The sequence below is a fragment of the Mobula birostris genome, chromosome 9 (assembly GCF_030028105.1).
Source record: "Mobula birostris isolate sMobBir1 chromosome 9, sMobBir1.hap1, whole genome shotgun sequence".
NCBI lineage: Eukaryota > Metazoa > Chordata > Chondrichthyes > Myliobatiformes > Myliobatidae > Mobula > Mobula birostris.
In genome coordinates this window covers 107,136,380-107,163,283 of record NC_092378.1, presented here as the reverse complement: position 1 = coordinate 107,163,283, position 26,904 = coordinate 107,136,380, and the positions used below count along the sequence as shown (strand labels likewise).

Here is a 26,904-nt window from a genome sequence, read left to right as displayed (position 1 = left end):
GTCAGGATCAGAGGCAAGGGTCAGGCCGATTTTGCTCTGCGACGTTCACTGAGGTTGTGAGACTACTTCAGCTGCTTTGGGCAGTGTGTCTGTGAGCTTCGCAATGATTTACCCCTCTGTGTGCTGAACTGAGGCTGAGCTCATAGCCTGCTCCAGCTGCTCCAGGCGTCATGTCTATTTCATTCTGAATGCTGTTGCGTCCTTTTATTGTTTCTATGATCTGTATTTTTTTTCTGTCTCTCTCTCTCTCTGCACATTGGGTGTTGGTGGTTTTTTAATGGGGTTCTTTTGTTTTTTTTTGTTTAGTGGCTGTCTGTAAGCAGGCACATCTCCAGGTTGTATGATTTATACATGCTCTGGTACTTTGAACTTTGAACCTTGAACTTTTGAATTGAACAGGAAAATGTGGCTAAGTACAAGATTCTTTGTATGCACCAGTAAAGGAGTATATAAAAGCAGATATAATTGTAATGATAGGGATTGTATGAAATGCTACTTAGTGTTTATATTGACTGCTGTTCAATATTGAATGCTGTCACTGGATTGATAAACATACCAGAATAATAAACACTGAAATGATTAGGATACCATATCTGATATCACATTGGGCATTGGTTAAGAGGCGATAATTTTGTTGTGTTTGTGAATAAGAGATTTGATTGAATTGAAAAATTATTACCCCTGAATAAGACATAAGAAAGTAGCATGACTGAAAATTAAAGCTTTATTCTGAAATGATACCAGCAAACACTTAAGAAAAAGGATGTTAGATTTTTTTACATAACATTTCTAAATTTGGACCTTTTGTAGGTAATAACAGAACCAACAGAATTTTGATAGTCCAAGTTATCAGGGTTATGAAAGTCACACAAGTAAATAGCTTGTATAAAACCCCAATAAATATTAACACAGATGCAAGGAACTGAATAGATTACCTATTACTTTGTGTATATCTTTACCCAGTTTTCTATTCACTATTGTAGTAAAATGTCCTTTGAAGTTCTTGATTTCCCCTTGCGGTCATTCAAAATCGGGTATTATGTTCACGACTATATTGAGCCTAGGTCACAGTGTTATGTATGAGCTATTATGCAGTAGGCAGTAGACATGCTTAAGCAACACTTCTGTGAAATAGAATAAGGAATTATCTTGCATTACCTGTATTATTTGGGACTTGCTGCTGACAGCCCACTTTATCAATGCATCTGTGTTGGAGAGGGGAAGTGAGCGAGGCCATTTAGATTAATGAAAGGTGATATCATGAACTGAATGAAATTCTGAAGGGGGAATGTTTACACTGACTAAAGAATCAAAGACCATATCTGTGGCATCAGTACAATTGTATATTTCTGAAATAAAAACCAAATGTGGTTTAAAAACTCAGCCACTCAAGCAGCATTTGTGGAAACCGAAACCAGTTAATGTTTGTGATAAGGCATATAGAGGTGAGGATCTGGAAGAGGAGGGAAGGGTTTACAGTTTCCAGACCAGAGCTGGGAGAGAAGTAAAGTGTACAACAGAATCCCAAATGAAAACGAGTTCAGGTGATGAGGAGCAGGAGAACTGACCATTAACAAGACAATTAAAAGCGTAATGAGTAATGTACTACTTACAGAGCAGTTTAAGAATTTCCCGGTCCCGATTCTGTCTCATGAGTTCCCCTTACTCATACTATACTCACCCTAGGTGTGATGGAGTTCTGAAGTAAACTATCCATTTGTTCCACCCTTTCACTTCTGTGCCAGAGGTTTCTTCACTCAATTCAATAAGTAATGTAAACACATCTTGAAACTTGTTGAGGATTTATAATAACTGCAGTTCATTACATGAGTATTAAGATACAGGATAAAATGTTCAGATTTACAGAACTACAGAAGATGGGGCTAGAAGCCTCATTTCCTTCCCAGTGACTAAATTCTCAAATTCAAGGCTCAGTCTAAGGCAATTCTCTGCAACCAGCACAGAATTAGGTCACTGTGAAGGAAATGAGGCTTTTAGCCCAACCCCCTGTGTTGTGTATGTAATATTTCAGTAATTGAGTAATCTTGTAAATATGTCATTGGTTAAGCATTCTTTGTTTAAATAAATTATTACAGGTTATGCATAAAAATATAAGTGAATTGCATAAGTGCTGATGTTACCACATAATATGCATGCACCTTGCTCAAAGTAAGCAGGAAGTCAGACTCCCATGTTTAATCCTTTGGAGTTACAAAACATCACAGTGACAACGTGGGTGTTATTAAAATAACTTTGAGACATCTGAGTTTTTAAAAAAGCACAGTAAGAAACGGTCGAGTTAAAAAATGCAACGCAGCATGTGCAGAGACAATTGAGTTTAAAACAAGGCAGGAAAAAGAAGAATTCACGGGTTAATGAACAGTGAGTACGGGGTATTAATGATCATAAAAAAAGAAGAGCAGAAGTGGATGACTGTATCAGAAATATTGGCACATTTGATTACACAACAGATACCTGGATTTTATAATGATTAAGCAGTATTTTAAAATAAATGGAATAGCCAATGAGAACCGAGTGCCAATTTTGCTAAGTGCTTTGGATTTAAAGGCATACAGTTTGTTTTGAAGTTTTACTGCTCCAACTACAACAACAGAGATGAACTTTGCTGATATCATGAAAGTAATTCAGGAATATTTGGAACCAAAACCATTGTTGATTGCAGAACGCTTTATTTCATAATCAGAATCACAAGGAAGTCCATTTCAACTTATGTGGCTGAACTAAAGAGGTGGTCTGAGCATTGTCAGTTCAATAATGGGTTTAACAATGCACTGAGAAATCATTTAGGTTGTGATATCTTGCAAGAAAGAATTCAAAAATGGTTCCTAACTGAACCCTGGTTAACACATAAAAAAACAGTTGAAATCACTATTTCAATGGAAACCGCAGCAAGTGACACAATTGAACTGTTGTCAGGAATAAGACTGAACATGAACAAAATTGCAACAGGTAAATAGAAACTGACCTGGTTGAACAAGTTATGTTACCATTGTGGCAGGCGCTCACAAACACTAAATCATTGTAGATTTAAACACAAAACCTGCAGAAAATACAACAAAGTAGGAAACATACAAAGAGCATGTTGGACAGACAAAAATAAATGGACTGCATAGGGAAGAGGAAAAACTAAAAAGTCAAGTTGTAGTTTCAAAAAGAGCACTAATCTGCATGCAGTTGATGAAGAAAATGATAACGATGAGAGAGACATGGGACTACGTAGCTTTGAGATTTACAATGTAAAAACTAACAATAGACAAGCAATATAACTTTCACCAGAAGTGGAGAACAAATTAATTAAAATGGACTCAGACACTGGCTTGGCTGTTTCAGTCATTCCACAAAAATGAATTTGAATGGTATTTCAAATATATTGATCTGAAGTCTGCAGATATCCAAGTAAAAGCTTTTAATGGAGAAAAGATAACTCCCGTGGGAATGACATTCTTAACAGGGAAATCTAACAGTAAACAAGCCACATTGGGCTTGTTTGTGCTAGATGCAGGAGGGCCAGCATTGTGGTACTGTGATTGGCTGAGACACTACAAATTGATTGGAAATCTATCCATTGTTTCCATGCCACATACATGCAATAGAGTCAAATGAAAATGAATTAAGAAAGGTACTTGATGATGCCACAGCAGTGTTCATGGATGGCATTGGAAAGTTTAAACATACAGTATAAAGAGTTAAATGAAAATGCCACACCTAGGTTTAACAAAGCCTATCCGGTGCCTTATACCAGGGAGCCAGGGAGCTAGATCGCACAGAGACTGAAGGAATTCTTTCCAAGGTTGAGTGGAGCCCATGAGCAACACTAGGTCCCAATAGCCAAAGAGAATGGCTATCTCAGGATCTATGGTGATTTTATGGACACCATTAACCTAGTACGGAAAGTAGATCAAAACCCTCTGCCCAGGATAGAGGATATCTTTGCAAATCTTTCAGGAGGAGAACACTTCAGCAAAGTGAACTTCACTGATGGTTATGTACAGATGGAGATGAAAGAAGAGTCCAAAATGTTTCTAACCATAAACACTCACAAAGGTCATTATCGCTATAATAGGCTTATTTTTGGAGTAGCATCTGCACCTGCACTCTGACAGAAGGCTATGGATCAGCTACTATGCAAGGCTGTCAAATTATTTAGTCTTACCTGGATGAAGTCATTGTCACCAGACAAAATGAGAAAGAACATCTCCAAAATCTCAGGATAGCATTACAAAGATTATGGGTGTGATTTTATAAGTGTGAATTCTTTAAACCAAGATCATTTACTGTGATCACACTATTGATGCACAGGGATTACCAAGTGTGCTGAGAAAACTCAAGCAGAGGTGGACGACCCAAGGCCAGAGGATGTGTCACAGTTGTGGTCCTTTTGAGGATTTGTCATCTACTATTATAGGTTCCTGCTAAAGCTGTCCACTGTGCTTCTGAACTCATTACTGCAGTTTGAGAAGAAATGGCAATGAATAAAGTGACGTGGTTTTCAAAAAGGTAAAGGAAATGGTGACTTCAAACAATGTACTCACACATTGTGATCCACATCGCCCAGTGAAGCTCGCCTGTGATGCCTCACCTTATGGTATAGATGCAGTCCATGCCACACGTTATGAGTGATGGTAGTGAATGTCCCATAGCCTTTGCATTACATTCCTTTACTGCTGAAGAGAAAATTTACACATAGATTGACAGGGACTAGACGGGATTGAGTTTGTCAAATGTGTTCAGGAATGTTTCCTTAATCAGTATGTAGAAGTCCCAGCAGGAGAGTGCTTAATAATTGATCTGCTATTAGGGAATGAGATAGACCGTAAGACCATAAGACCATAAGACAAAGGAGCAGAAGTCAGCCATTCGGCCCATCGAGTCTTCTCTGCCATTTCATCGTGAGCCGATCTATTCACCCATTTAGTCCCACTCCCCCGCCTTCTCACCATATCTTTGATGCTCTGGATACTCAGATTCCTATCAATTTCTGCCTTAAATACACCCAATGACTTGGCCTCCACTGCCGCCCGTGGCAACAAATTCCATAGATCCACCACCCTCTGGCTAAAAAAAATTTCTTCGCATCTCTGTTCTGAATGGGCGCCCTTCAATCCTTAATTCATGCCCTCTCGTACTAGACTCCCCCATCATGGGAAACAACTTTGTCACAGATAGAGCAGGTGACAGAAGTTTATGTATGGAAACACTTTGCGTCTAGTGATCTCAATGCCATTAGTTTCAACGTAAATATGAAAAGAGATATGTCTGGTCTGCAGGTTGAGATTCTATGCTTTCATATGTCTATCAGAGTAAAAGGTAAAGATAACAGGTGTAGGAAACCTTCATTTTCAAGTGATACTGCGGCCCTTGTTAAGACAAAAAAAAGGAGCTGCATTACGAGTATAGGCTATATCTGTAATATCTGTAATATAGGAACAAATGAGGTGCTTATGGAGTATAAGAAATGCAAGAAAACACTTAAGAAAGAAATCAGGAAGGCCTAAAGAAGGCATGAGGTTGCCTTAGAAAACAACGTGAAGGAGAATCCTCTGGAAGATCCTCTGGAAGATCAGAACAGAAATCCATGCCAAGAACCAAACAAGATGGAGGAGATCTCTAATGAATTTTTGCATCTGTATCTACTCAGGAGATGGACACAGAGTCTATAGAAGTGAGGCAAGGCGGCATCAACTTCATGGACCCTATACAGATTACAGAGGAGGATCTGTATGCTATCCTGAGGCAAATTAAATTGAATAAATCCCCAGGGCCTGACAGGTGTTTTAATACATAGTTGTGAAAGCAGAATCCTTAAATGGAGCTTAATCAGGATTTTCAATTCCAAAACCCTGGAAATACAGTAAATCCCAGTGCTTTGTTAGCATTTTCATTGGATTGTTGCCTTCAGTTTTAGTATTAGTATCTCGTCAAAGTGATCTGTTAGCTCTTCTAACCACTTGATATATTTTCTGTGATATAGAAAAGATAAAACTTCTGCATTTACAAATGACCTCCACATATTTATCACATCCCAAAGTGTATTCCAACAATTAAATATGATAAAATTATTGTCATTATTTTAATATGGGAAATAAGAGCTACAGCCTTAATGAGCTATGAAGGAAGTATGCACAGGCAGGTGGGTTTTGACTTTCTAGTTGAGCCTTGAATGTGTGCTTAGCATGTTCTCACAAATATCACTGCAACCATGGTTAAATCTATTTTTAATGGTGTTGATTGAGTGTTAAACATGGTGATATTCCTATTGTTCAAATTATTTGCTAGTTAGTTTTGAATATTAATATTACACCATAAGATATAAGAGCAGAAGTAGGACATTCGGCCCATTGATTCTGCTCCGCGAATTGCTTGCCCCTCTGTTCAAATCATATGCAAAGTTTATGAATAATACAGCTCTGTTCGTGAACCTTGGACAATCTATCAGAGTTCTTTGAAAATGTAGCAGAATGGGTCCACAAAGATCCAGTCTGATTTTAGAGACTTAAGCCTTACGTATGTTTCCTTTTCCTTCCTGATTAAATTTAGGACCTCTTGGATCACCCAATGTTCCCTTACCATCCTTGTCCTTTCCAGAACATGCAAATCCTGAATTCTAATCAGCTGATCTTTAAACAACTTCCACACATCAGTCAAGACCTTGCCCAACAGCAGCTGCTCCCGATCAAGACCCCTTAATCCTGTCTTATCCTGTTGTAATTTGCCTTCCCTTAATTAGATTCTTCCCTGAAGATCCAATTTAATCCATACTCATAACTGCTTAAAACATCATGTGTTGTGGTCACTGTTCTCAAAATATTCACTCACAATCAGGTCTGGCTCATTTCCCCAAACCAGGTTTACTATGTTCTCTCCTCTGGTTTGACTCTCCACATTCTGTTTTACGAAGCCTTTTTGGATGCATCCAAAGAACTCTGAAGAATACTGCCCATCTAAACTTATTTTATTGAAAAAGTACCAATCAATACTTGGGAACTTTGTAAGCCCCACTATGATAGCCTGTTCTTTCTGCACCTTTGGGTGTATGGGGTGTCAGGGAAGGGTAGCACCTCTGGAGGGGGAACATGTCGCGTCCTTTTCAGGGCGGTTAGTCCACCTTTGGTCCCCACCTGGCACTCAGCTCTCACCTGTGGCTCCCCGTAGCTGTTTGCATGCAACAGTGGCCACACCCCGGGCAATGGCTTCAACAAGCCGGCTAAACCAGGTGAGGGTAGCTGACGGGTCTCAAACCCTCGGTGAGATAGGGAGTTGTCTATCCCAGCATGTGAAGATAGACTCCGGCGGATTGAGCGGACGAAACCAATGGAAGGTCCAACGGTCAAGAAGGCGGTCTCTGCAAGCGTCGTGGAACGTGTAGAGCAGGACAAGACACAGAAGACGTCCTGGTCATCCACTGCGCCTAGTCCCATCTCCAGCCATCTAGACTCTGTCTTGCCACTGGATACAGATGGGAATTGGGACGAGAGCGTGAGGCTGACGCTGCGCAACTCTCCCTCACTTAAATCCAAATCACGCGCTAGTCTCGACACCATCATTATGGTGTCGAGGTCCTCATCGACGCCACGATGGACGAACAACATAATCTGTCTAAATATGTGTTCCTTCACCCCTCAGCAGATGTTGAGGGGTGGGAAAAGGGGTGATATAGTCTAATTCCATCAGTGTAATTCAAGCTGCTTATTCTGAGCTCTGTCCAAATTGCATCTGTGGATGAGCCCTCCAACACATCCTCTCTGAGTACTGCTGTGACATGCCTTCCTTATGGGTCGTGCAACTCCTCCACCTTTTCTATCCTCTCTATCACATCTAAAGTAACAAACTTCAAGGATGTTGAGCTACATGTAATGCTCCATGAAACACTGGAGTAGAATTAGGCTACTTGGTCCATCGCGTCTGCTCTGCCATTCCATCATGGCTGAATCATTATCTCTCTCAACCCCATTCCCCATAACCTTTAACGCCCTGACTAACCAAGAACCTGTCAACTTCAGTTTTAAATATACCCAATGAATTGCTCTCTACAACTGTTTATGGCAATGCAATCCGCAGATTCGCCACCTTCCTTCTCAGCACTGTCGTAAATAGACATCACTTTTTCCCGAGTCTATGCCTTCTGATTCTAGTCTTATCCACTATATAAAAAAAAATCCTCTTCACATCCTCTCTATCTAGGCCTTACAATATTCAATAGGTTTCAATTAAATCCCCTTTCATTCATCGAAACTCTAGCAAGTACAGTCCCAGAGCCATCAAACACTCCTCATACATCTCCCAGTGGCCACACATTTTAATTCCACATCCCATTCCCATTCTGACATGTCTATCCATGGCCTCCTCTACTGTAAAGATGAAGCCACACTCAGGTTGGAGGAACAACACCTTATATTCCGTCTGGGTAGCCTCCAACCTGACGGCATAAACATTGACTTCTCAAACTTCTGCTGATGCCCCACCTCCCCCTCGTATCCCATCCGTTATTTATATACACACATTCTTTCTCTCACTCTCCTTTTTCTCCCTCTGTCCCTCTGACTATACCCCTTGCCCATCCTCTGGGCTTTTAGCCCCCCTCCCCCTTTTCCTTCTCCCTGGGCCTCCTGTCCCATGATCCTCTCATATCCCTTTTGCCAATCACCTGTCCAGCTCTTGGCTCCATCCCTCCCCCTCCTGTCTTCTCCTATCATTTTGGATCTCTCCCTCCCCCTCCCACTTTCAAATCTCTTACTAGCTCTTCCTTCAGTTAGTCCTGACAAAGAGTCTCAGCCTGAAACGTCGACTGTACCTCTTCCTAGAGATGCTGCCTGGCCTGCTGTGTTCACCAGCAACTTTGATGTGTGTTGTTTGAATTTCCAGCATCTGCAGAATTCCTCATGTTTGCCTCCTCATACATTAACTCTTTCATTCCCAGAGTTACTCTCATGAATCTCCTCTGAACTTTCTCCAATGCTGGAACATCTTTTCTTAGGTAAGGGCCAAAACTGCTCACGATATTCCAAATACATCTGAACAATGCTTTATAAAGCCTCAGCATCACATTTTTGCTCTTATATTCCAGTCCTCTTGAAAGGATTGCTAAGATTACATTTACTTTCCTTATTACCCACTCAACCTGCAAGTTAACCATTAGGGAATCTTTCACAAGGTCTCCCAAGTTCCTTTGCATCTCTAATTTTTGAATTTTCTCCTATTTAGAAAATTGTCTACACCTTTATTCCGACAACAAACGTGCATGACCATATACTTCCCTACACTCTATTCCATCTGTCACTTTTTGCCCATTCTCTCAATCTGTCTAAATCCTTCTGCAGACACCCTGCTTCCTCAACACTACCTGCCCCTCCACTTATCTTTGTATCATCTGCAATCTTGACCACAAAGCCATCAATTCCATCATCCAAATCATTGACATAACGTGAAAGAAAGTGGTCCCAATACCGACCCCTGTAGAACACCACTAGTCTAGAGGTCATGGTTTATGGGTGAAAGGTGAAATGCTTAAAGGGAACATGAAGAGGAACTTCTTCACTTAGAGGGTTGGTGAAGGTGTTGAATGATGTGCCAGCACAAGTGGTGGTTGTAGGGTCAATTTCAACATTTATGAGATATTTGGAGAAGTACGTGCGTGGGAGAGGTATGGAGGGTTATGACCTGCATGCAGGTTGATGGGACTAGACATATTTATAGCTTGGCATGGACTAGAGGGACAAAGAGCCTGTTTCTCCCTCTTCCTTCAAGCCAAAGGTATAGCCATGGGAAGTAACATGGGTCCCAGCTATGTCTGCCTTTTTGTCTGCTACATGGATCCATCTATGTTTTAAGCCAACACCGGTATCACTCCCCACCTTTTTCTACGCTACATCAATGACTGCATTGTGCTGCTTCCTGAACCCATGTGGAATTCGTCAACTTCATTAACTTTGCTTCCAACTTCCATCTTATTCTCAAATTTATCTGGTACATTCCTACACTTTCCTCCCCTTTCTCAATTTCTCTGTCTATATCCCTGGAGTCATTTTATCTACTGATGATTTTTATAAAGCTACTAATTCTCACAGCTACCTGTACTATTTCTTTCCAATCCTATTACTTGTAAAAATGCCAAACCATTCTCTCAGTTCCTCCATCTCTGCCACATCTGCTCTCAGGATGAGACTTTTTATTCCAGATCTAATGAGGTGTCCTACTTCTTCAGAGAAAGGGGCTTTCCTTCCTCCACCATCAATGCTGCCCTCAACTGCATCTCTTCCATTTCACACACATCCTCCCTTACCCCATGCTCTTTCCACCCCATCAGAGATAGGGTTCCTCTTGTCCTCACCTAACACACTAACTTTTGAGTCCAACATATAATCCTCCGTAACTTCCCCCATCGTCAACAGGATCTCACCACCAAGCATATCTTTCCCTTCCTGTCCCTCCCCCTCACTTTCCACATTTCACAGGGGTTACTCCCAACGTGACTCCCTTCTCCATTCATCTCTCCCCACTGATCTCCCTCCTGGGACTTCTCCTTGCAAGTGGAATAAGTGCCACACCTCCGCCTACACCTCCTCCCTCACTACCATTCAGGGCACCAAATAGTCCTTCCAGGTCAGGCAACATTTCACCTGTGAGTATGTTGGGGTCACCTATTGTATCCGGTAGTCCTGGTGTGGCCTCCTTATATCGGTGAGGCCCGATGTAGATTGGGACACTGCTTCACCAAGCACCTATGCTCCATCTGCCAGAAAAAACAGGATCTCCCGATGGTCATCCATTTCAATTTTCATTCTGACATGTCAGTCCATCCCCACCTCTACTGCCGTGATGAAGCCATATTCACGTTGGAGGAGCAACACTTTATATTACACCTGGGTGGCCTCCAACCTGATGGCATGGACCGATTTCTCGAACTTCTGGTAATTGCACACCCCCCCCCCCCCTTCACCATTCCCTACTCCTGTTTCCCTCTCTCAACTTATCTCATTACTTGCCCATCTCCTCCTTCTGGTGCTCCTCCCCATTCCCTTTCTTCCTTGGTCTTCTGTCCTCTCCTATCAGATTCCTCCCTTCTCAAACCCCTTATCTCTTTCAGCAATCAATTTGCCAGCTCTTTACTTCACCACTCCCCCTCTCGTGGTTTCACCTATCACCTACCTCCTTGTGCTTATTCCTCCCCTCCCCTCCCCTCACCTTCTTACTCTGACTTCTCATCTTTTTTTTCCGGTCTTGATGAATGGTTTTCAGCCTGAAACATCAACTGTTTACTATTTTTCATGGATAGGCCTGGCCTGCTGAGTGCCTCCAGCATTCTGTGTGTGTTGCTTGGATTTCCAGCATCTGCAGATTTTCTCATGTTTGTGGTGCACCATATCAGTCTATTTTACACTTTTCTCCTATTTGTAAGGGTCCCACTCACCAGTGAATACTGAAGCAAACTATTCATTAAGGACCTACCCTACCTCTTCTAACTCCAGGCACATGTTGTCTCTTCTATCCCTTATCAGTCCTACTCTCACTCTAGTCATTCTCCCGTTCTTTATGAACATGTAGAATGTCTTGGTATTTTCCTTAATCTTACTCACCAAAGCCTTCTCATGCCCCTTCTAGCTTTCCTAAATCTATTTTTAAGCTCATTTCTGTCTACCTTGTAACTTTCTAGGGCCCTGTCTGATCCTTGCTTCCCAAATCTTAAGTATACTTCCTTCTTCCTCTTGATTAGATGTTCCATATCCCTTGTCAGCCATGGTTCCTTCACCCTACCATCCTTTCCCTGCCTCAATGGGACAAACCTGTCCAGAACCCCATGCAAGTGCACCATTAACAATTTCTACCTTTCTGTTGTACATTTCCCTGAGTATATCTGTTTCCAATTTACTCTCCCAAGTTCCCTACTAATAGAATCATAATTTCTCCCACCCCTAACTAAATACTGTGTTGGTATGTGGCCAAATGGTTAAGGTGTTCGTCTAGTGATTTGAAGGTCACTAGTTCGAGCCTTGGCTGAGGCAGCGTGTTGTTTCCTTGAGCAAGGCACTTAACCACACATTGCTCTGCGACGACACTGGTGCCAAGCTGTATGGATCCTAGTGCCCTTCCCTTGGACAACATCGGTGGCATGGAGAGGGGAGACTTGCAGCATGGACAACTGCCGGTCTTCCATACAACCTTGCCCAGGCCTGCACCCTGGAAACCTTCCAAGGCGCAAATCCATGGTCTTATGAGACTAACGGATGCCTATATAAAAAACTAAATACTTTTCCATACAATTTGTTCCAAGGCTATGGTAAAGGTCAGGGAGTTGTGGTCACTGTCTCTGAACCACTCACCTACCAACAGATCTGTCATTTGACCAGCGCATTGCCGAGTACCAGATGCAGTAAGGCCTTTCTTCTAATTGGCCTGTTTACATATTGGGTTAGGAATCCTTCTTGGACACACCTAATAAATTCTACCCGATCTGAAACTTTTGCACTAAGTAGTGGCCAATCAATATTAGGGAAGTTGAAGTCACCCATGAAAAGAACTCTTTTATTTTTGCACCTTTCCAAAATCTACCTCTTGATCTGCTGTTCGGCATCTCTGTTGTGACTGGGGGGGGAGGGGTGCAGTTTATAGAATATGCCTTAGAGCAATTGCTCTCTCCTGCTTCTGATGTCAGCCTACAACGACACTACAATTTCCATTTGTGCAGCCATGTTATTCTTCCTGATTCGCAATGCCATTCCCGGACCTATTTTACCTCGCTCCCTGTTCTCTTTTGAAACATCTAAAACCCAGAACACCCAGCACCTCTGTTCATTAATTCTGAACTGTTCTCAACTGCACAGATAGAGCAGATGACTAAAGCAGCTTTCTCTTTATTTTGCTGTCAGAAATTGAACCAGCATTATGTCAATTTTTCAAAGACATGGAATTGGTTTAGTGGACATTAATTAACTGGGTGCTGACAGAAAGAAAATCATTTCAAAGTTGGAGATTCTGACCCCAGAAAGCAGATAGCAGATCTCAAAAGAAGATAGAGAAAAGGGCAGTCGAGTGTTATGATATGACAGGCTGTAAAATAAATTTATTGCATTGGACTGTAAAGTGCTCTATTTTAAGAGGACAGATAAAGAGAGGCAATGGGCCAGATTTTGGTTGCATGGTCCATTCATTAAATATGTTATTTTACATGAAACAAAACTATTCTTAATTTAAACTTTTTCACAAGGTTTCTGAAGGATAGTTCTAGCGCAGCAGCAAGTAAGACAGCAATTGGGACTTTAATAAGTGACAAAGCATAAGATTAAAGAGAAAAGAAAATGGAGAAAGAACATTGGTGATCGTAAACAATTAGAAATTTAGCAACAGGCTGCTTACAGTAGTAATCTCTAGCCAGCACTGAAGGACGGGTTTTTTCAGAAGTTATGTCAAAGTTTCATGTTTCAGCAATAATATGACTTCCTGTAGTTCTTGTATTGCTGTTTCCTCACCAGTAATTACTGGTTAATTTGTGCTTTAAGAAGGATTTGCTTGTTCAGGCATAATTATTTCTTCAGCAAAATCTGGCCATGATTAACTAAATAGAACAATTTAAACAGGCCTTGTGCATGAGAGAGATGGGAAATTTTGCATGAAGAAATTTTTGAAGATGGCTGCAGAAGTGAATAGCCCCGGTACAAAGGATGTGATAGCGTGGATTAAATAAACTAAACTATAAAGCACAAAAGCAAGAAATCCTTGGGAGCACCTTATAAGTCATTAGTTTGGCCTCAGATTTGTTTCTTGTATTCTGTTCTGGTTGCCTTAATTGAGGGAAAATATCTTGCAGAGGCTGCTGAAGAGAGCGATCAGAAAAGAAAAAAAATATTACTGATGCTGGGAATCAGGAATTAAAAGCCGAAAACGCTGATAATACTCAGCAGGTCAAGCAGTTGTTATGACAATTAAGTTAGGCTGGGGAAAATGAGGTGGTTCTCCTTAGAACTGAAAAGGTAACAAAGTGGTGCAGCTAATTTAATTCTGTCTTACAGCTCCATTGAGATGATTTAATCCTGATCTTGGCTGTGTAAAGTTTGTACATTCTCTCTATGACTATGTAGGGTTTCAAGACTTTTGAATGAGAAATTAGCTATTAGCATTTAGGAGTAATACTTTTAGCCAGGAAATAGCAAGTGTAACCAAGGAGGCTGGTGGGGTTGTAACTCTGATTCTAATGTCTGTTAAGAAGCTGGGATAGGTGAAAGGAGAGATTTTTATGGCAGTTTAATAATACAATAATAGGTTATAATACTATAATCATAGGTTTATTCTTAAAAGCCATCTACCACTGTGAGACTAATATACCATCAAGTAGCCACCTGTTAAATCACTTGTCAGTCCAGTAAAATTGACCCTTCCACAATTTAGAACTCATCTGCTACTTAACAACACACACAAAATGCTGGAGGAATTCAGCAGGCCCAGCGGCATCTATGAAAAAAAAGTACAGATGACATTTCGAGCTAAGACCCTTCGGCAGGACTGAAGAAGAAAAGATGATGACTAGATTTGAAAGGCGAGGGAGGGGAGAGAGAAACATAAAGTGATAGGTGAAACCGGAAGGGGAAGGGATGAAGTAAAAATCTGGGAAGTTGATTGGTGAAGGAGATACAGAGCAAGAAAGGGAGAGGATAGAGGGCCTTAGAAGAAAGGAAAGGGGGGAGGAGAACCAGAGGGAGGTGACGGGCATGCACGGAGATAAGGTGAGATGGGGAATAGTGAAAGAGAGGTGGTGCATCATAACCAGAAGTTAGAGAAGTCAGTGTTCATGCCATCAGGTTGCAGGCGACCCAGACAGAATATAAGGTGTTGTTTCTCCAACCTGAGTGTGGCTTCATGATGACAGTGGAGGAGGTCATGGATGGACATATCGGAATGAGAATGGGAAATGGAATTAAAAAGGGTAGCCACTGGGTGATCCTGCTTTTTCTGGCGGTCAGAATATAGGTGCTCAGGGAAGCAATCACTCAATCTACATCGGGTCTCACCGATATACAGAAGGCTACACCGGGAGCACTGGACACAGTACATGACCCCAACAGTCTCACAAGTGAAGTGTCGCCTCACCTGGAAGGACTGCTTGGGGCCCTGAATGGTAGTGAGGGAGGAGATGTAGGTGCAGGTGTCGCACTTGTTTTGCTTGCAAGGATAAGTGCGAGGAGGAAGATCCCTGAGGAGAGACACGTGGACAAAGCAGTTCGTAGGGAGCGATCCCTGCGGAAAGCAGAAAATGGGGGTGGGAGTAGGGAAAGATGTGCTGTGGTGCTGGGACCCTGTTGGAGAAGGCGGAAATTTTGAAGAATTATATTCTGGACGCAGAGGCTGGTGGGGTGGTAGGTGAAAACAAGAGGAACCCTATCCCTGGCAGAGTGGTGAGAGGATGGGGTGAGGGCAGATGTGCATGAAATGAAAGAGATGCAGTTGAGGGTAACATTGATGGTGGAGGAAGGGAAGCCCCTTTCTTTGAAAAAGGAAGACGTTGTCTTTGTTCTGGATTAAAAAGCCTCACCCTGAGAGCAGATGCGGTGGAGACAGAGGAATCAAAAGAAGGGGATGGCATTTTTATAAGTAACGGTGTGGGAAGAGGTATAGGTCAGGTGAGAGTCCATGGGTTTATATCCAGGTAGCTCTGAAAATCCATGGGTTTATTTTATGTGTCTTGCTTTGATTTCCAGCATCTGCAGATTTTCTCTTGTTTTTTCCTCCTCCTTAGCCTTTTTTCTTTCTCCATAACTTCTGATCCCTGGTGCTAAACCTGTACCTTTAAAATATCTTTGATGGCATTGGATTTGAAAGGTTTTCCTTTAGTAGTTCCATGAGATGCATGACAGAATAATCTGCTTTACTTGTACTAATTAGTATTTATTTGTACTGTTACCTTGCTCCTATCACTTCCAATAGAGGAATTCAACTCTATCTGGGCAAGTTTCACTGTAAAGAAGAACAGCTCTCTGTATATTCCTAGTGGACAATATTGCTTCCTGTAAAGCAGCACCCCACTGGCTTTGGACTTATGTCAGTTCTATTGATCCATCTCTCGCAATGGAGACCTGTAATGAATGGTAGCCCTTGTGCCTGTCGCAAAGACTCGCACCTATTATGTTCATATGGTGAGGACACTGTTTTAAGAATGTAGCGTTTGCTACTGTTTTCTCACTGAAGGCCACAGTTATATTTGTACTCATTGATGGATAACATTTCTTGGCAATTTTCCCTACCATTACCAGTTAGGTTGCGATTTTGCAAGCCAAATCAACTACAGGAATCTGTGTGCTTAACAGTTTGAACCCAAGGCATTCATCATTTAAGCCACATATAAAATAATCCTGCAGCATGCAGTTTAAGAATTTCCCAAAATTGCAATGTCTGAACAAATCTTTGATGGCAACACATTAGAAAGATTTTCCTTTAGTAGTCCCATGAGACCCATGATAGAATAATTTGCATTACTTGTACTGATTGTAGGGCTGATTTATTTCCTCCCAGTTTGATTCTTTGTTCCAAACTTGTAATGCTTTGCCATTTCAAGTGGCTATGGATTGAAATGATAATCTAATCCTCACTGTTACAATTGTCACGTGTTTGACTATACATGAGTCCACAAGACCACAGGTCCATAAGACATAGGAGCAGAATTAGGCCATTTGCTCCAGCATTCCTTCATGGTTGATTTATTACTCCTCTCAGCTCCATTCTCCCCGTAACTTTTGACACCCTTACTAATCAGGAACCTATCATCTCCTCTTTTAAATATACCCAGTCACCTGGCCTTCACTGGTATCTGTAGCAATGAATTCCACAGATTTACCACCACCATGATAATTTATATATGACAAATATGAGTTTGTTACATATTCATATGTAACAAATAAACAAGCAGTCTCAGAATCTCTGACAACACAGGAACTTCTTCAATTTTTGTCTGACAATGCTTGAATATTTTCAATGGGTTCTCTACTTTGAGTATACCAAAAGAAAAGAACATTCCTTTTTTGGCTGTCCACACAACACAGACTCACATGCATACACTGAGCTGTTATTACCTGCCCTAACTCTAATGCTGACACTCCCAAGCGTTTCTGTCCATTGCACTCTATCCTGTGCGTTGAGATCTCCTGTTATTTCTTTCACTATTACAGACACTTGCAGCCAGGAAATTTTGAACTTGGAGCAATTTCCCAGTTGCTGGCAGCTGGGTTTTAAGAATCTGAGGTCAGTCCATCAATCAGCCACGATTACTCAGTGCTTCCAGAAGTTTCTGCAAACCACGACTTCCTTTGCAGATGTGGTGAATGTCCATTGTTCTGACTATTCCTGTTATTCATTGCAGTGCCTTTAGAGAAGGCTTGTGAGTTAGTTTGATCAGCTTATAGGTCCAACTACAATAACCTGGAAGTATCAGAAAATACAAACTACATACACTTTATTGCAGACTAGCAATAACCTTTCATGTGTGTTTATATCATATGTGTGACATATGTATCATATGCACATGTGCGTAGCTCGTACAAATTTACATACTAGTATAGCATCTTTAGGAATAGAATCCTCTTGAGACATCTTGGTGATCGCCTGGTTGGAAGCAGTAAGATGAAAATCAAGCAATCCTGTGATAAATTCTGCAGATACTGGAACGTGGAGCAACGAAAGACCTGCTGGACAGACTCAATGGGTCAAGCAGTATCTATGAGAGGACAGGAATTGTCGACATTTTCAATCAAAATCGTGCATCAGTCTTTGACCTACTCAGTTCCTCTAGGAGATTATTTGTTGCTTCACAGTAGAGTCTGCTGCATTAGCTATCCAATCATTTCAAAAAAGAAAAGGCCATTTAAGTGATTAGATAATTACAGTGGCTCCGTTCTGTACTTGTGCCTTTGGAGTACCTCAGTTGAAAGGTCATCATGTCATCATCGGTCAGAGAACAAGGGGAGGGCAGGGATCTCAGAGCAGTGGTTGAAGGCCAGATGGAAAGATCAAAAGGTTTGTCTCCAGGATGAAAAGCAGCAGATGCAAAATGTATACTGGACCCTCTCTAGAACTACTGTAAAGCCTCTCCTAAGCAATCCAAAGAAAAGCTTGCATCTTTAGGACCACAGTAATTCTCTAGTCACGGGCCCATGTGACTCTATATCTGCGATTGTAGCTACACTTTCCAGCACAATCAGGAGCTCAAACTCAAACAGGAGCTCAAGGAAAAATCAAGGACGATGGGGATAGTGCCAATTGTAAGTCTGGTGACCCATGGCAACCAATACAAATGATCCTTTGAAATACATGTCCAAATATCCTCCAAATATCACTCAGCATAGAGCGATATCCTTTGTATTTCATGAAGAACTTAAGGCTCAGCAGAAAGCATCAGCAGAACTTTGGAGAAGCCTATATTCCAAAACCTGCTGCTTCCTTCTCAAGGGGAGGGAGGTGAATTTTCACTTTTGGCTGCGTCAAGGACATTAGTGACATCAGAGATGCAGTAGTGAAATGGAAACTCATGAAAGTGCCGAATACTAACTGCTATCAATAAAAGTCCCTGATACCCTGTTTCACTTGTCTTGCAATGAGTCACACTTTCAACAACTTCTGTGAACAAAAATTTCAAATCCAAAGTGCACATGAGCACTGTCCATGAGGTCATTTACTGGGATTCAGTACTCACATTGGGAAGACCCGACACAGAGGAGAGACCACTTCATCAAGCACCTTCACTCAATCTGCCACAGAAAGTTGTATCTCCTGGTGGCCACCCATTTCACTTCAATTTCCCATTCCCATCCTGACATGTCAGTTCTTTGCCTTCTTTACTATAATTATAGGCCACTCTCAGGTTGGTGGAGCAATACATCATATTCTGTTTGAGCTGCCTCCAACTTGATGGCATGAGCATCAATATCGCTAGCATCCAGTGATTTTTTTTTCCACCTCTTCCCACTCTCTTTTCACTTTCCCATTTCTGGCTATCCTCTCAGCCCTCTTATCCCCATGTGCCCATCAATTCCCACTGGTGCTCCTCCACCCCGACCTTCTTCCCATTGGTCCGCTGCCCTTTCATATCATATTCTTACTTCTTCAGGCTTTTACCTTTCGTCTATCACCTCCCAGCTTCTTACTTCATTTCCCCACCCCCTCCCATCCAGCCACCTTCCACCTCACCTGGTTTCACCTATCACCTGCTAGCTTCTAGTCCTTCACCTGCCCCCAGCTTCTTATTCTGGCTTCTTCCCCCTACCTTCCCAGTTTTCATGAAGTGTCTTGCCCTGAAACATTGGCTATTTATTCCTTTCCACAGATTCTGCCTGACCTGCTGTGTTCCTCCAACATTTTGTGTGTGTTACTCTGGATTTCTAGCACCTGCAGAATCTCTTCTGTTTATGCACATGATCAAGTTTGGTCAATAGAGAATGCTGTTTAAATCTGACCTACTGTCTTTCTTCACTCTTCCTTCCAAAATGCAAGCAACCTCATCTGTTAACTGCCCATTGCTCTATGATCTCCTGAAGTCTGCTTTTGTTTTTCTCACTGTTTACTACACCTCTGTGGTAGTTAACACCTCTGCGGTACTTAACACCTCTGCTAAATTTGCAATGATGTTCTTCGCACTAACTGTTAGCTGACTGAGGCACATGGAACAAGTTCTATAGCAGAGAGAAAAATTGCCGCATTGCCAAATACTGTTGTCAAAAATGCAAGAAGCTTTTGTCATTTTTGATGATAAAAACCAGTTTCTCTCAGCTTTCAAAGTGAACAAGGATATACTCGGAGCCAAGAAACAGAGATGAAAGAATGCTGAAGTTATTTTTATTGAACTAACATTATTTGAAACATCTTCCTTCTAGCAGGGGAACTAGCAAACACCAAGGGTTATACAAGCTTGCAGGGGACTGCAACAGGAAATGTTAACTATTTGTAGTCCAAACTGTGAGACACTTGCAAAGCCCATTAAGATATTCATTTACATTATTAAATAGATTGACAAATCCATGTATCTAATTACAATCCAAGTGGTTACTTAGCAAAAATTTTCCATTAGTTTATTATGATTAGTTCAGAAATTACAACACTGATATAATGCAGACACCAACAATAAAACAAATAAATAAAGCTAGAAATATTGTACATAAGACTATTTTCTGCAAACTTTTGAGCCTGGAGTTTTCTCTTCTCAACCAGGAGCAAATTGGGATTAAAATTACACTTGTTTAAAGACATTCCTTTTTATTCCAATAGCCATTCTTACTTATTTCTATATGGACATCTGCCATAAACCAGCCATTTTCCCCACATTTAAAGAATTAGTTTGACATGATTTCAAAGATTCAAAAAACATTTATTATCAAAGAATGTACAGATTATACAAGCTTGAGATTTGACTGCTTACTGGCAGCTGCAACGCAAGAAACCCGAAAGAAGCTAATTTTTTTAAAAAGGCAAAAATGAAGACCAACTCTCAATGCACATAGAGGAAAAAAGCAAATCATGCAAACAATAGAAGCAAGCAACAGCAGCAGCATTCCGATCCAAATTGAGTCCTTAGAGCCTAACCTCCAGAGCAGCTTGGAGTAAGTAGGCCCAGAGCCTCGGTATTCAGTTCATCATATTAGCGAGGCAAATCACCACAAAGTTCACGGACGTGAAGCACTGCAGCCGGGGCAGGCTCACAGCCTCGGTGCCACAGAAAGAGGAGTGAACATCAGGGGAGAGCAAGTGAAATCGGCCCGAGTCTCCACACCCTGCCTTTCCAGTCCATCTAGGCCGGTGCTTAAATTTAAAGTTGCAATGAGGAAGCTCAAATGTGGGGTGTGTTGAAGTCAGAGACCAATAGCGTTTTGAAAAATGAAATAATCAGGAGATATGCAGATACACATCATGTCACTTCAGCACTCCTGCATAACTATCAGGATTTCCACGTCTTTGTCCAAATGCTCTTTTATTGTGACACCCTCTTAGTTTCAACAATCTACTCTGATCCTTGATACCTCTCTCTTGGAGTCTGTCGGAGTGAATGCATCTGAAAAAAAACTGTCTCCTTGTCTCAATCGTCTAGAGACATGGACACAGCAGACATTAAATAGTGACTGAGATGAGGAGGGTAGGAATAGGAAAGGCTTTGAGAAGAGTTTCTCTTGTATGCCCTATATTATCAACAGCACTCCCTTGCCTAGCTATATTTTGTGACTATCACAACAGTGAAGAGCGTTTTATGCCTATCAGTGGTCACTCACAAGGCAAGGTCAAAACTAACAAGGTAAGGTCAATGCTGCTGTTATGAGACTTTTGAATTGTGCCCTAGTGCAATAAGATGGTCTCTGACCTCACAATCTACCTTGTCATGACCTTGCAGTGCACATTCTCTATAACTGTAACACTTCATTCTACATTCTGTGACTGCTTTTTCCAGGTCCTATCTAAGTGCACTCTTGTGATGAAATGATCTGTATGGCGTATGTAACAAGAATTGACCTATTTAGGACACTGAAAATGATGGTATCTTTCATGCAGTTATAGAATGCATGGTCTCATTTGAATAGTGGTTTGGTGTTCAGCAGTGCTGTCTGTTCTATGCTTGGGCGAGAACATCATTATCGTTCCCTTTGTGGTCACTCAGCTAGACGGGCTCGCTTTGTTTGGGGCTGACAGAGATGCGACTCTGTGCGGTAAGACTCATGGTGGGGATGTGTATAGATACATCAAAATGGAATGGTGCAAGAACTCTGTGCTGGTGTCTATTTACTGCTCATCACTGGTGAAATTTGTGACTGTTAGATGCAGACTATTTTATTTACCACGGGAATTCACCACTGTCCTTATAGTTGGTGTATACATTCCCCCAGCGCTAATGCTAAGGAGGCACTCTGTGAACTGTATGGGCCTATTAGTGAACTGCAGAACACACACCCTGATGGACTGTTTATTGTCACCTGAGATTTTAACCAGGCGAACTTCAAGTCAGTGCTCCCCAGATTCCATCAGAATGTGGACTTTGTAACGAGAGGGAAGAACGCGTTGGACCTTGTTTACACAAACATTCCCGACGCGTACCGGGTGGAGCCCCGCCCCCACCTCGGTTACTCAGATCACATCTCTGTTATGCTAATCCCATCATACAGACCGCTCGTCAGGCGCTCCAGACCAGTTTAGAAGCAGGTGAAAACCTGGCCAGCAGGAGCCATCTCTGCTCTTCAAGACTGCTTTGAGTACACTGACTGGCACATGTTCAGGGAGGCTGCAACCGATGGCGACTCTGCCAAATTCGAGAAGTACACGGCATCAGTGACTAGCTACATTAGCAAGTGCATTGGTGACATCACTGTGGCCAAGACCATCACTGCACGCGCTAATCAGAAGTCATGGATGACCGTGGAGGTGCGTGCGCTGCTGAGGATCCGTGACTCCGCCTTCAGAGCAGGCGACAAGGCAGCCCTAACAACAGTGAGGGCCAAACTGTTCTGGGCCATCAGAGAGGCAAAGCGTGCACACCCCCATCGAATCCACAGCCACTTCCAGGACAGCGGCGACACACGGCGCATGTCAAAGGGCATTCAGGACATCACCAACTACAGGACAACATCACCTGACTGTGCTGGTGATACCTCCTTTCCAGATGCATTGAATAACTTCTACGCTTGTTTTGAGGAAGAAAATGACGTGGTGGCGAGGAAGACCACCCCTCCTCCCAATGACCAGGTGCTGTGCCTTACTGTGGCCGATGTGAGAAAAACTCTATGCAGGGTCAACCCACGGAAGGCTGCTGGACCAGACAATTATCGTGCCAGAGTGCTCAGAGGATGTGCAGACCAGCTGGCAGATGTTCTCACTGACATCTTCAACATCTCTCTGAGCAGCGCCATCGTTCCAACGTGCTTCAAGGCCACCACCATCATCCCTGTGCTGAAGAAGTCTTCAGTGTCCTGCCTCAATGACTACCGTCCCGTTGCTCTCACATCTATCATCATGAGGCACATAAAGACCTCACTGGTCTTCAACAGACGACGCCATTGCCATCACTCTCCACCTGGCCCTCGCCCACCTGGACAAAAAAGACACGTACGTTCGAATGCTGTTCATAGACTTCAGTTCAGCATTCAACACAATCATCCCCAGAAACTGATTGGAAAGCTGAGCCTACTGGGCCTGAACACCTCCCTCTGCAACTGGATCCTAGACTTCCTGACTGAGAGACCCCAGTCAGTCTGGATCGGGAGCAGCATCTCCAACAGCATCACACTGAGCACAGGGGCCCCCCAGGGCTGTGTGCTCAGTCCACTGCTGTTCACTCTGCTGACCCACGACTGTGCTGCAACACACAGCTCAAACCACATCATCAAGTTCACCGATGACACGACCGTGGTGGGTCTTATCAGCAAGAACGATGAGTCAGCACACTGAGAGGAGGTGCAGTGGCTAACGGACTGCTGCAGATCCAACAACCTGTCTCTGAATGTGAGCAAGACAAAAGGGATGGTTGTTTACTTCAGGAGAGCACGGAGCGACCACTCTCCATTGAACATTGACGTCTCCTCCGTTGAGATCGTTAAAAGCACCAAATTTCTTGGTGTTCACCTGGTGGAGAATCTCAACACCAGCTGCATAGCCAAGAAAACCCAGCAGCGTCTCTACTTTCTGTGAAGGCAGAGAAAAGTCCATCTCCCACCCCCATCCTCACCACATTCTACAGAGGATGTATCGAGAGCATCCTGAGCAGCTGCAAGACCCTGCAGCGGATAGTGACATCAGCTGAGAAGATCGTCCGGGTCTCTCTTCCCACTATTACAGACATTTACACCACACACTGCACCCGCAAAGCCAACAGCATTGTGAAGGACCCCATGCACCCCTCACACAAACTCTTCTCCCTCCTGCCATCTGGCAAAAGGTACTGAAGCATTCAGGCTGTCACGACCAGACTGTGCAACAGTTTCTTCCTCCAAGCCATCAGACTCCTCAATAATTTATTATTATATTGTAATTTGTCCTCTACTGTGCCTATTGTCTTGTTTATTAATTATTGTACTGCCCTGTACCGTTTTGTACACTTTATGTAGTCCTATGCAGGTCTGTAGTCTAGTGCAGTTTTTATGTTGTTTTACATAGTCCAGTGTAGCCTTGTGCTGTCTCATACAGTCTAGTGTAGTTTTGTGTTGTTTCATGTAGCACCAGGATCCTGGAGGAATGTAGTTTTGTTTTTAACGTGTACTGTACCAGCAGTTTATGGTCAAAATGACAATAAATTTGACTTGACTTGACTTGACCCGACTTGACCCATTGTAATAGCCACCCACTCATTCCTGAGTAGACTTCCTCACTGCCCACCCGGTTCCAGCAGCCATGGCCAGCTGAGAGGTCTTTCTAAATGGAGCCTATCGCCACTGTCCTTGCCACCATCATCTGAGGCACTGGGTGACACTGGTCCCATCAACGGTTTCAGAGGTTTCAAAGGTACATTTAATGTCAGAGAAATGTATACAATATATATCCTGAAATGCTTTTCTTCGCAGCCATCCACGAAAACAGAGGAGTGCCCCAAAGCATGAATGACAGATAAATGTTAGAACCTCAAAGCTCCCCCCACCCACACATACGCAGCAGCAAAGTAACGACTCCCACCAGCAAAAAAGCATCAATGAGCAAGTATCTCATTTGGTGCATAGTTTTATACACTTGCAATATGTATCAGCTTCTCTGAAAAAAGCTCCCCTCTGCAATTTATATCCAGCAAAAGAAGCATGCCCTAACTTTTCACCAAGAACGTAATCTTGTATTAGTCTCTGTTGATGTCAATGCAAAAATGGAGAAAGAGGAGAGAAGATGTGGGAGACGGGAGGGTAAAACAGAGGAAGCTTGTAGTGAAAGGAGAGGTGAGAGGAGATGGAGACAAAAATAGAGGAGATATGAAGAAAAAAGGGTAATAGAGGAGGGGAAGAGAGAGGTCAGGAGGGAAGTATGAAGTTTGCAATCTCAGAGAGTCAGGAAATCTTGTCTGTGAATGTGAATCCAATTGTCCCTTGTGGCTTTTCTGAAAGAATTCACCTTCTCATGTGTATGGGTGAAGATGGATATCAAGGGCTGAGTGAAAATGGATGGAGAGTAAGAGAGTCAGGGAGGGATTTGGAGAGAAGGAGAGTATGGCATTGAAGAAGAAAGAAAGTGAGGAAAAGATTCAGAGGGAGGGAAGTATGGAGAGAAGATATGCAAGTGAAACATGCGGGAGCTAAATGAAAGGTTTGGAAGGAAGAGAGGAAGAAAGGGGAGGGAGGATGGAGACAGAGGATGATATGGGGGAAAGTAGGAGAGATGAAAGAGGAGAGGGAGGAGTGAGTGGGCTAGAGTTGGAGTGGGAGGTTTTAGGAAGGAGAAATATGGGAGATGGGAGTTAAGGAGGAGGGTTCAGACTGAAATTATTGGTATTGGTCTAGACAAGGTTGACCACAACATGCCATTGCCACGTTTTATCGACAGGTAGTTCTTCTGAATTCATTTCTGATGCCAGGTAAAGATTTATTCATAGCAGGTTAATAAGTAATGACCAATGAGCAACATCCTTGGAGTCTTGTGGAAGCATCTCGTAATTAAACTGTGCTGATTGAATCCCTAGAACGGCAACGGCAATTTGCATTTATTTAGCAGTCATATATCCCAAAGCATTTTACAAAAGCATTATTAATACATATTAAGGAATATCAGGGAATTCCAAAGCCGAGGGCTTAAGTTACCAAAGCTTCATAACCCAGGTGTTAAGTGAAGCTTCAAAATTGAGGGAACATTGAGTATCAGGGAACCTGTGACTGAATGTGGGAATGGGAATGGCATCCTGCAAACCAGGGCAGGGGAAAAAAGAAGTGAGGAGTTCTCCATGTTTAGAGGAGGGTTAGGTTGGGGAGAGGGGAGTAGAACTAGAAACCCTTTCAATTCTGTAGTTACATAACAGGGGGCAGAGGAACTTGGCAGGGTCAGACCAAAACCAGTATTACACGGTAGAGGTCATTAATCACATTAGCAAGTCCTGTCTCCCAGCAACTGCAGCATCACAACTGCATGTTGCTCCTTGGTGCACCCTCCAATCTGATCAGGAGGTAAGTGACAAAAGGGTAGAGCAAGGAGATGTGTGCAGCTAGCTGAGATGAGATCGAAGTGGGCCCATTGTAACTACATCTGACTTAGCCGCCAGTTCTGATACTGGTACTTCAATCGCGGTAAAGGATTGGGGGATGGGGGAGGGGTCAATCTGCATATTGTAATTCACCATGCACAGTGACCAGCAGCTCATCGGGAAGTACCATAAGATTCTGCCCGATACACCACAAGGTGTGAAAAGGATCAACAACCCATATGTTTCAGGACATCCCCATCTACCTTTCAGCCGAGAAGTTAAAACAAGGCTCTATCTGCTCTCTCAGGGGACATACAGGATTGAATGACACCAATCAAAAAAAACACAATCATTCCTCAGAAACTGATTGGAAGGCTGAGCTTACTGGGCCTGAACACCTCCTTCTGCAACTGGATCCTAGACTTCCTGACTGGGAGATCTCAGTCAGTCCAGATTGGAAGCAGCATCTCCAACACCATCACACTGAGCACGGGGGCCCCCAGGACTGTGTGCTCAGTCCACTGATGTTCACTCTGCTGACCCACGACTGTGCTGCAACGCACAGCTTGAACCACATCATCAAGTTCGCCGATGACACGACCGTGGTGGGTCTCATCAGCAAGAACGATGAGTCAGCATACAGAGAGGAGGTGCAGCGGCTAACGGACTGGTGCAGATCCAACAACCTGTCTCTGAATGTGAACAAAACAAAAGAGATGGTTGTTGACTTCAGGAGGAACATGGAACGACCACCCTCTGCTGGACATTGACGACTCCTCCGTAGA

At 42.7% G+C, this 26,904-nt stretch overlaps 2 long non-coding RNA genes across 3 annotated transcripts in view; one reads left to right on the top strand and one right to left on the bottom strand.

The window, feature by feature from the left end:
- The window catches only part of LOC140202941 (uncharacterized), a 36,780-nt gene extending 34,815 nt beyond the window's left edge, over positions 1 to 1,965 (bottom strand). For both annotated transcript variants that reach the window (XR_011887238.1, XR_011887239.1), the window contains exon 1: positions 1,682 to 1,965. This is a non-coding gene — a long non-coding RNA (uncharacterized lncRNA). The remainder of the gene's footprint in view (positions 1 to 1,681) is intronic.
- Positions 1 to 26,904, top strand: part of LOC140202942 (uncharacterized) — a 59,585-nt gene that overhangs the window by 15,918 nt on the left and 16,763 nt on the right. The gene's annotated exons all lie outside the window — the stretch shown is intronic.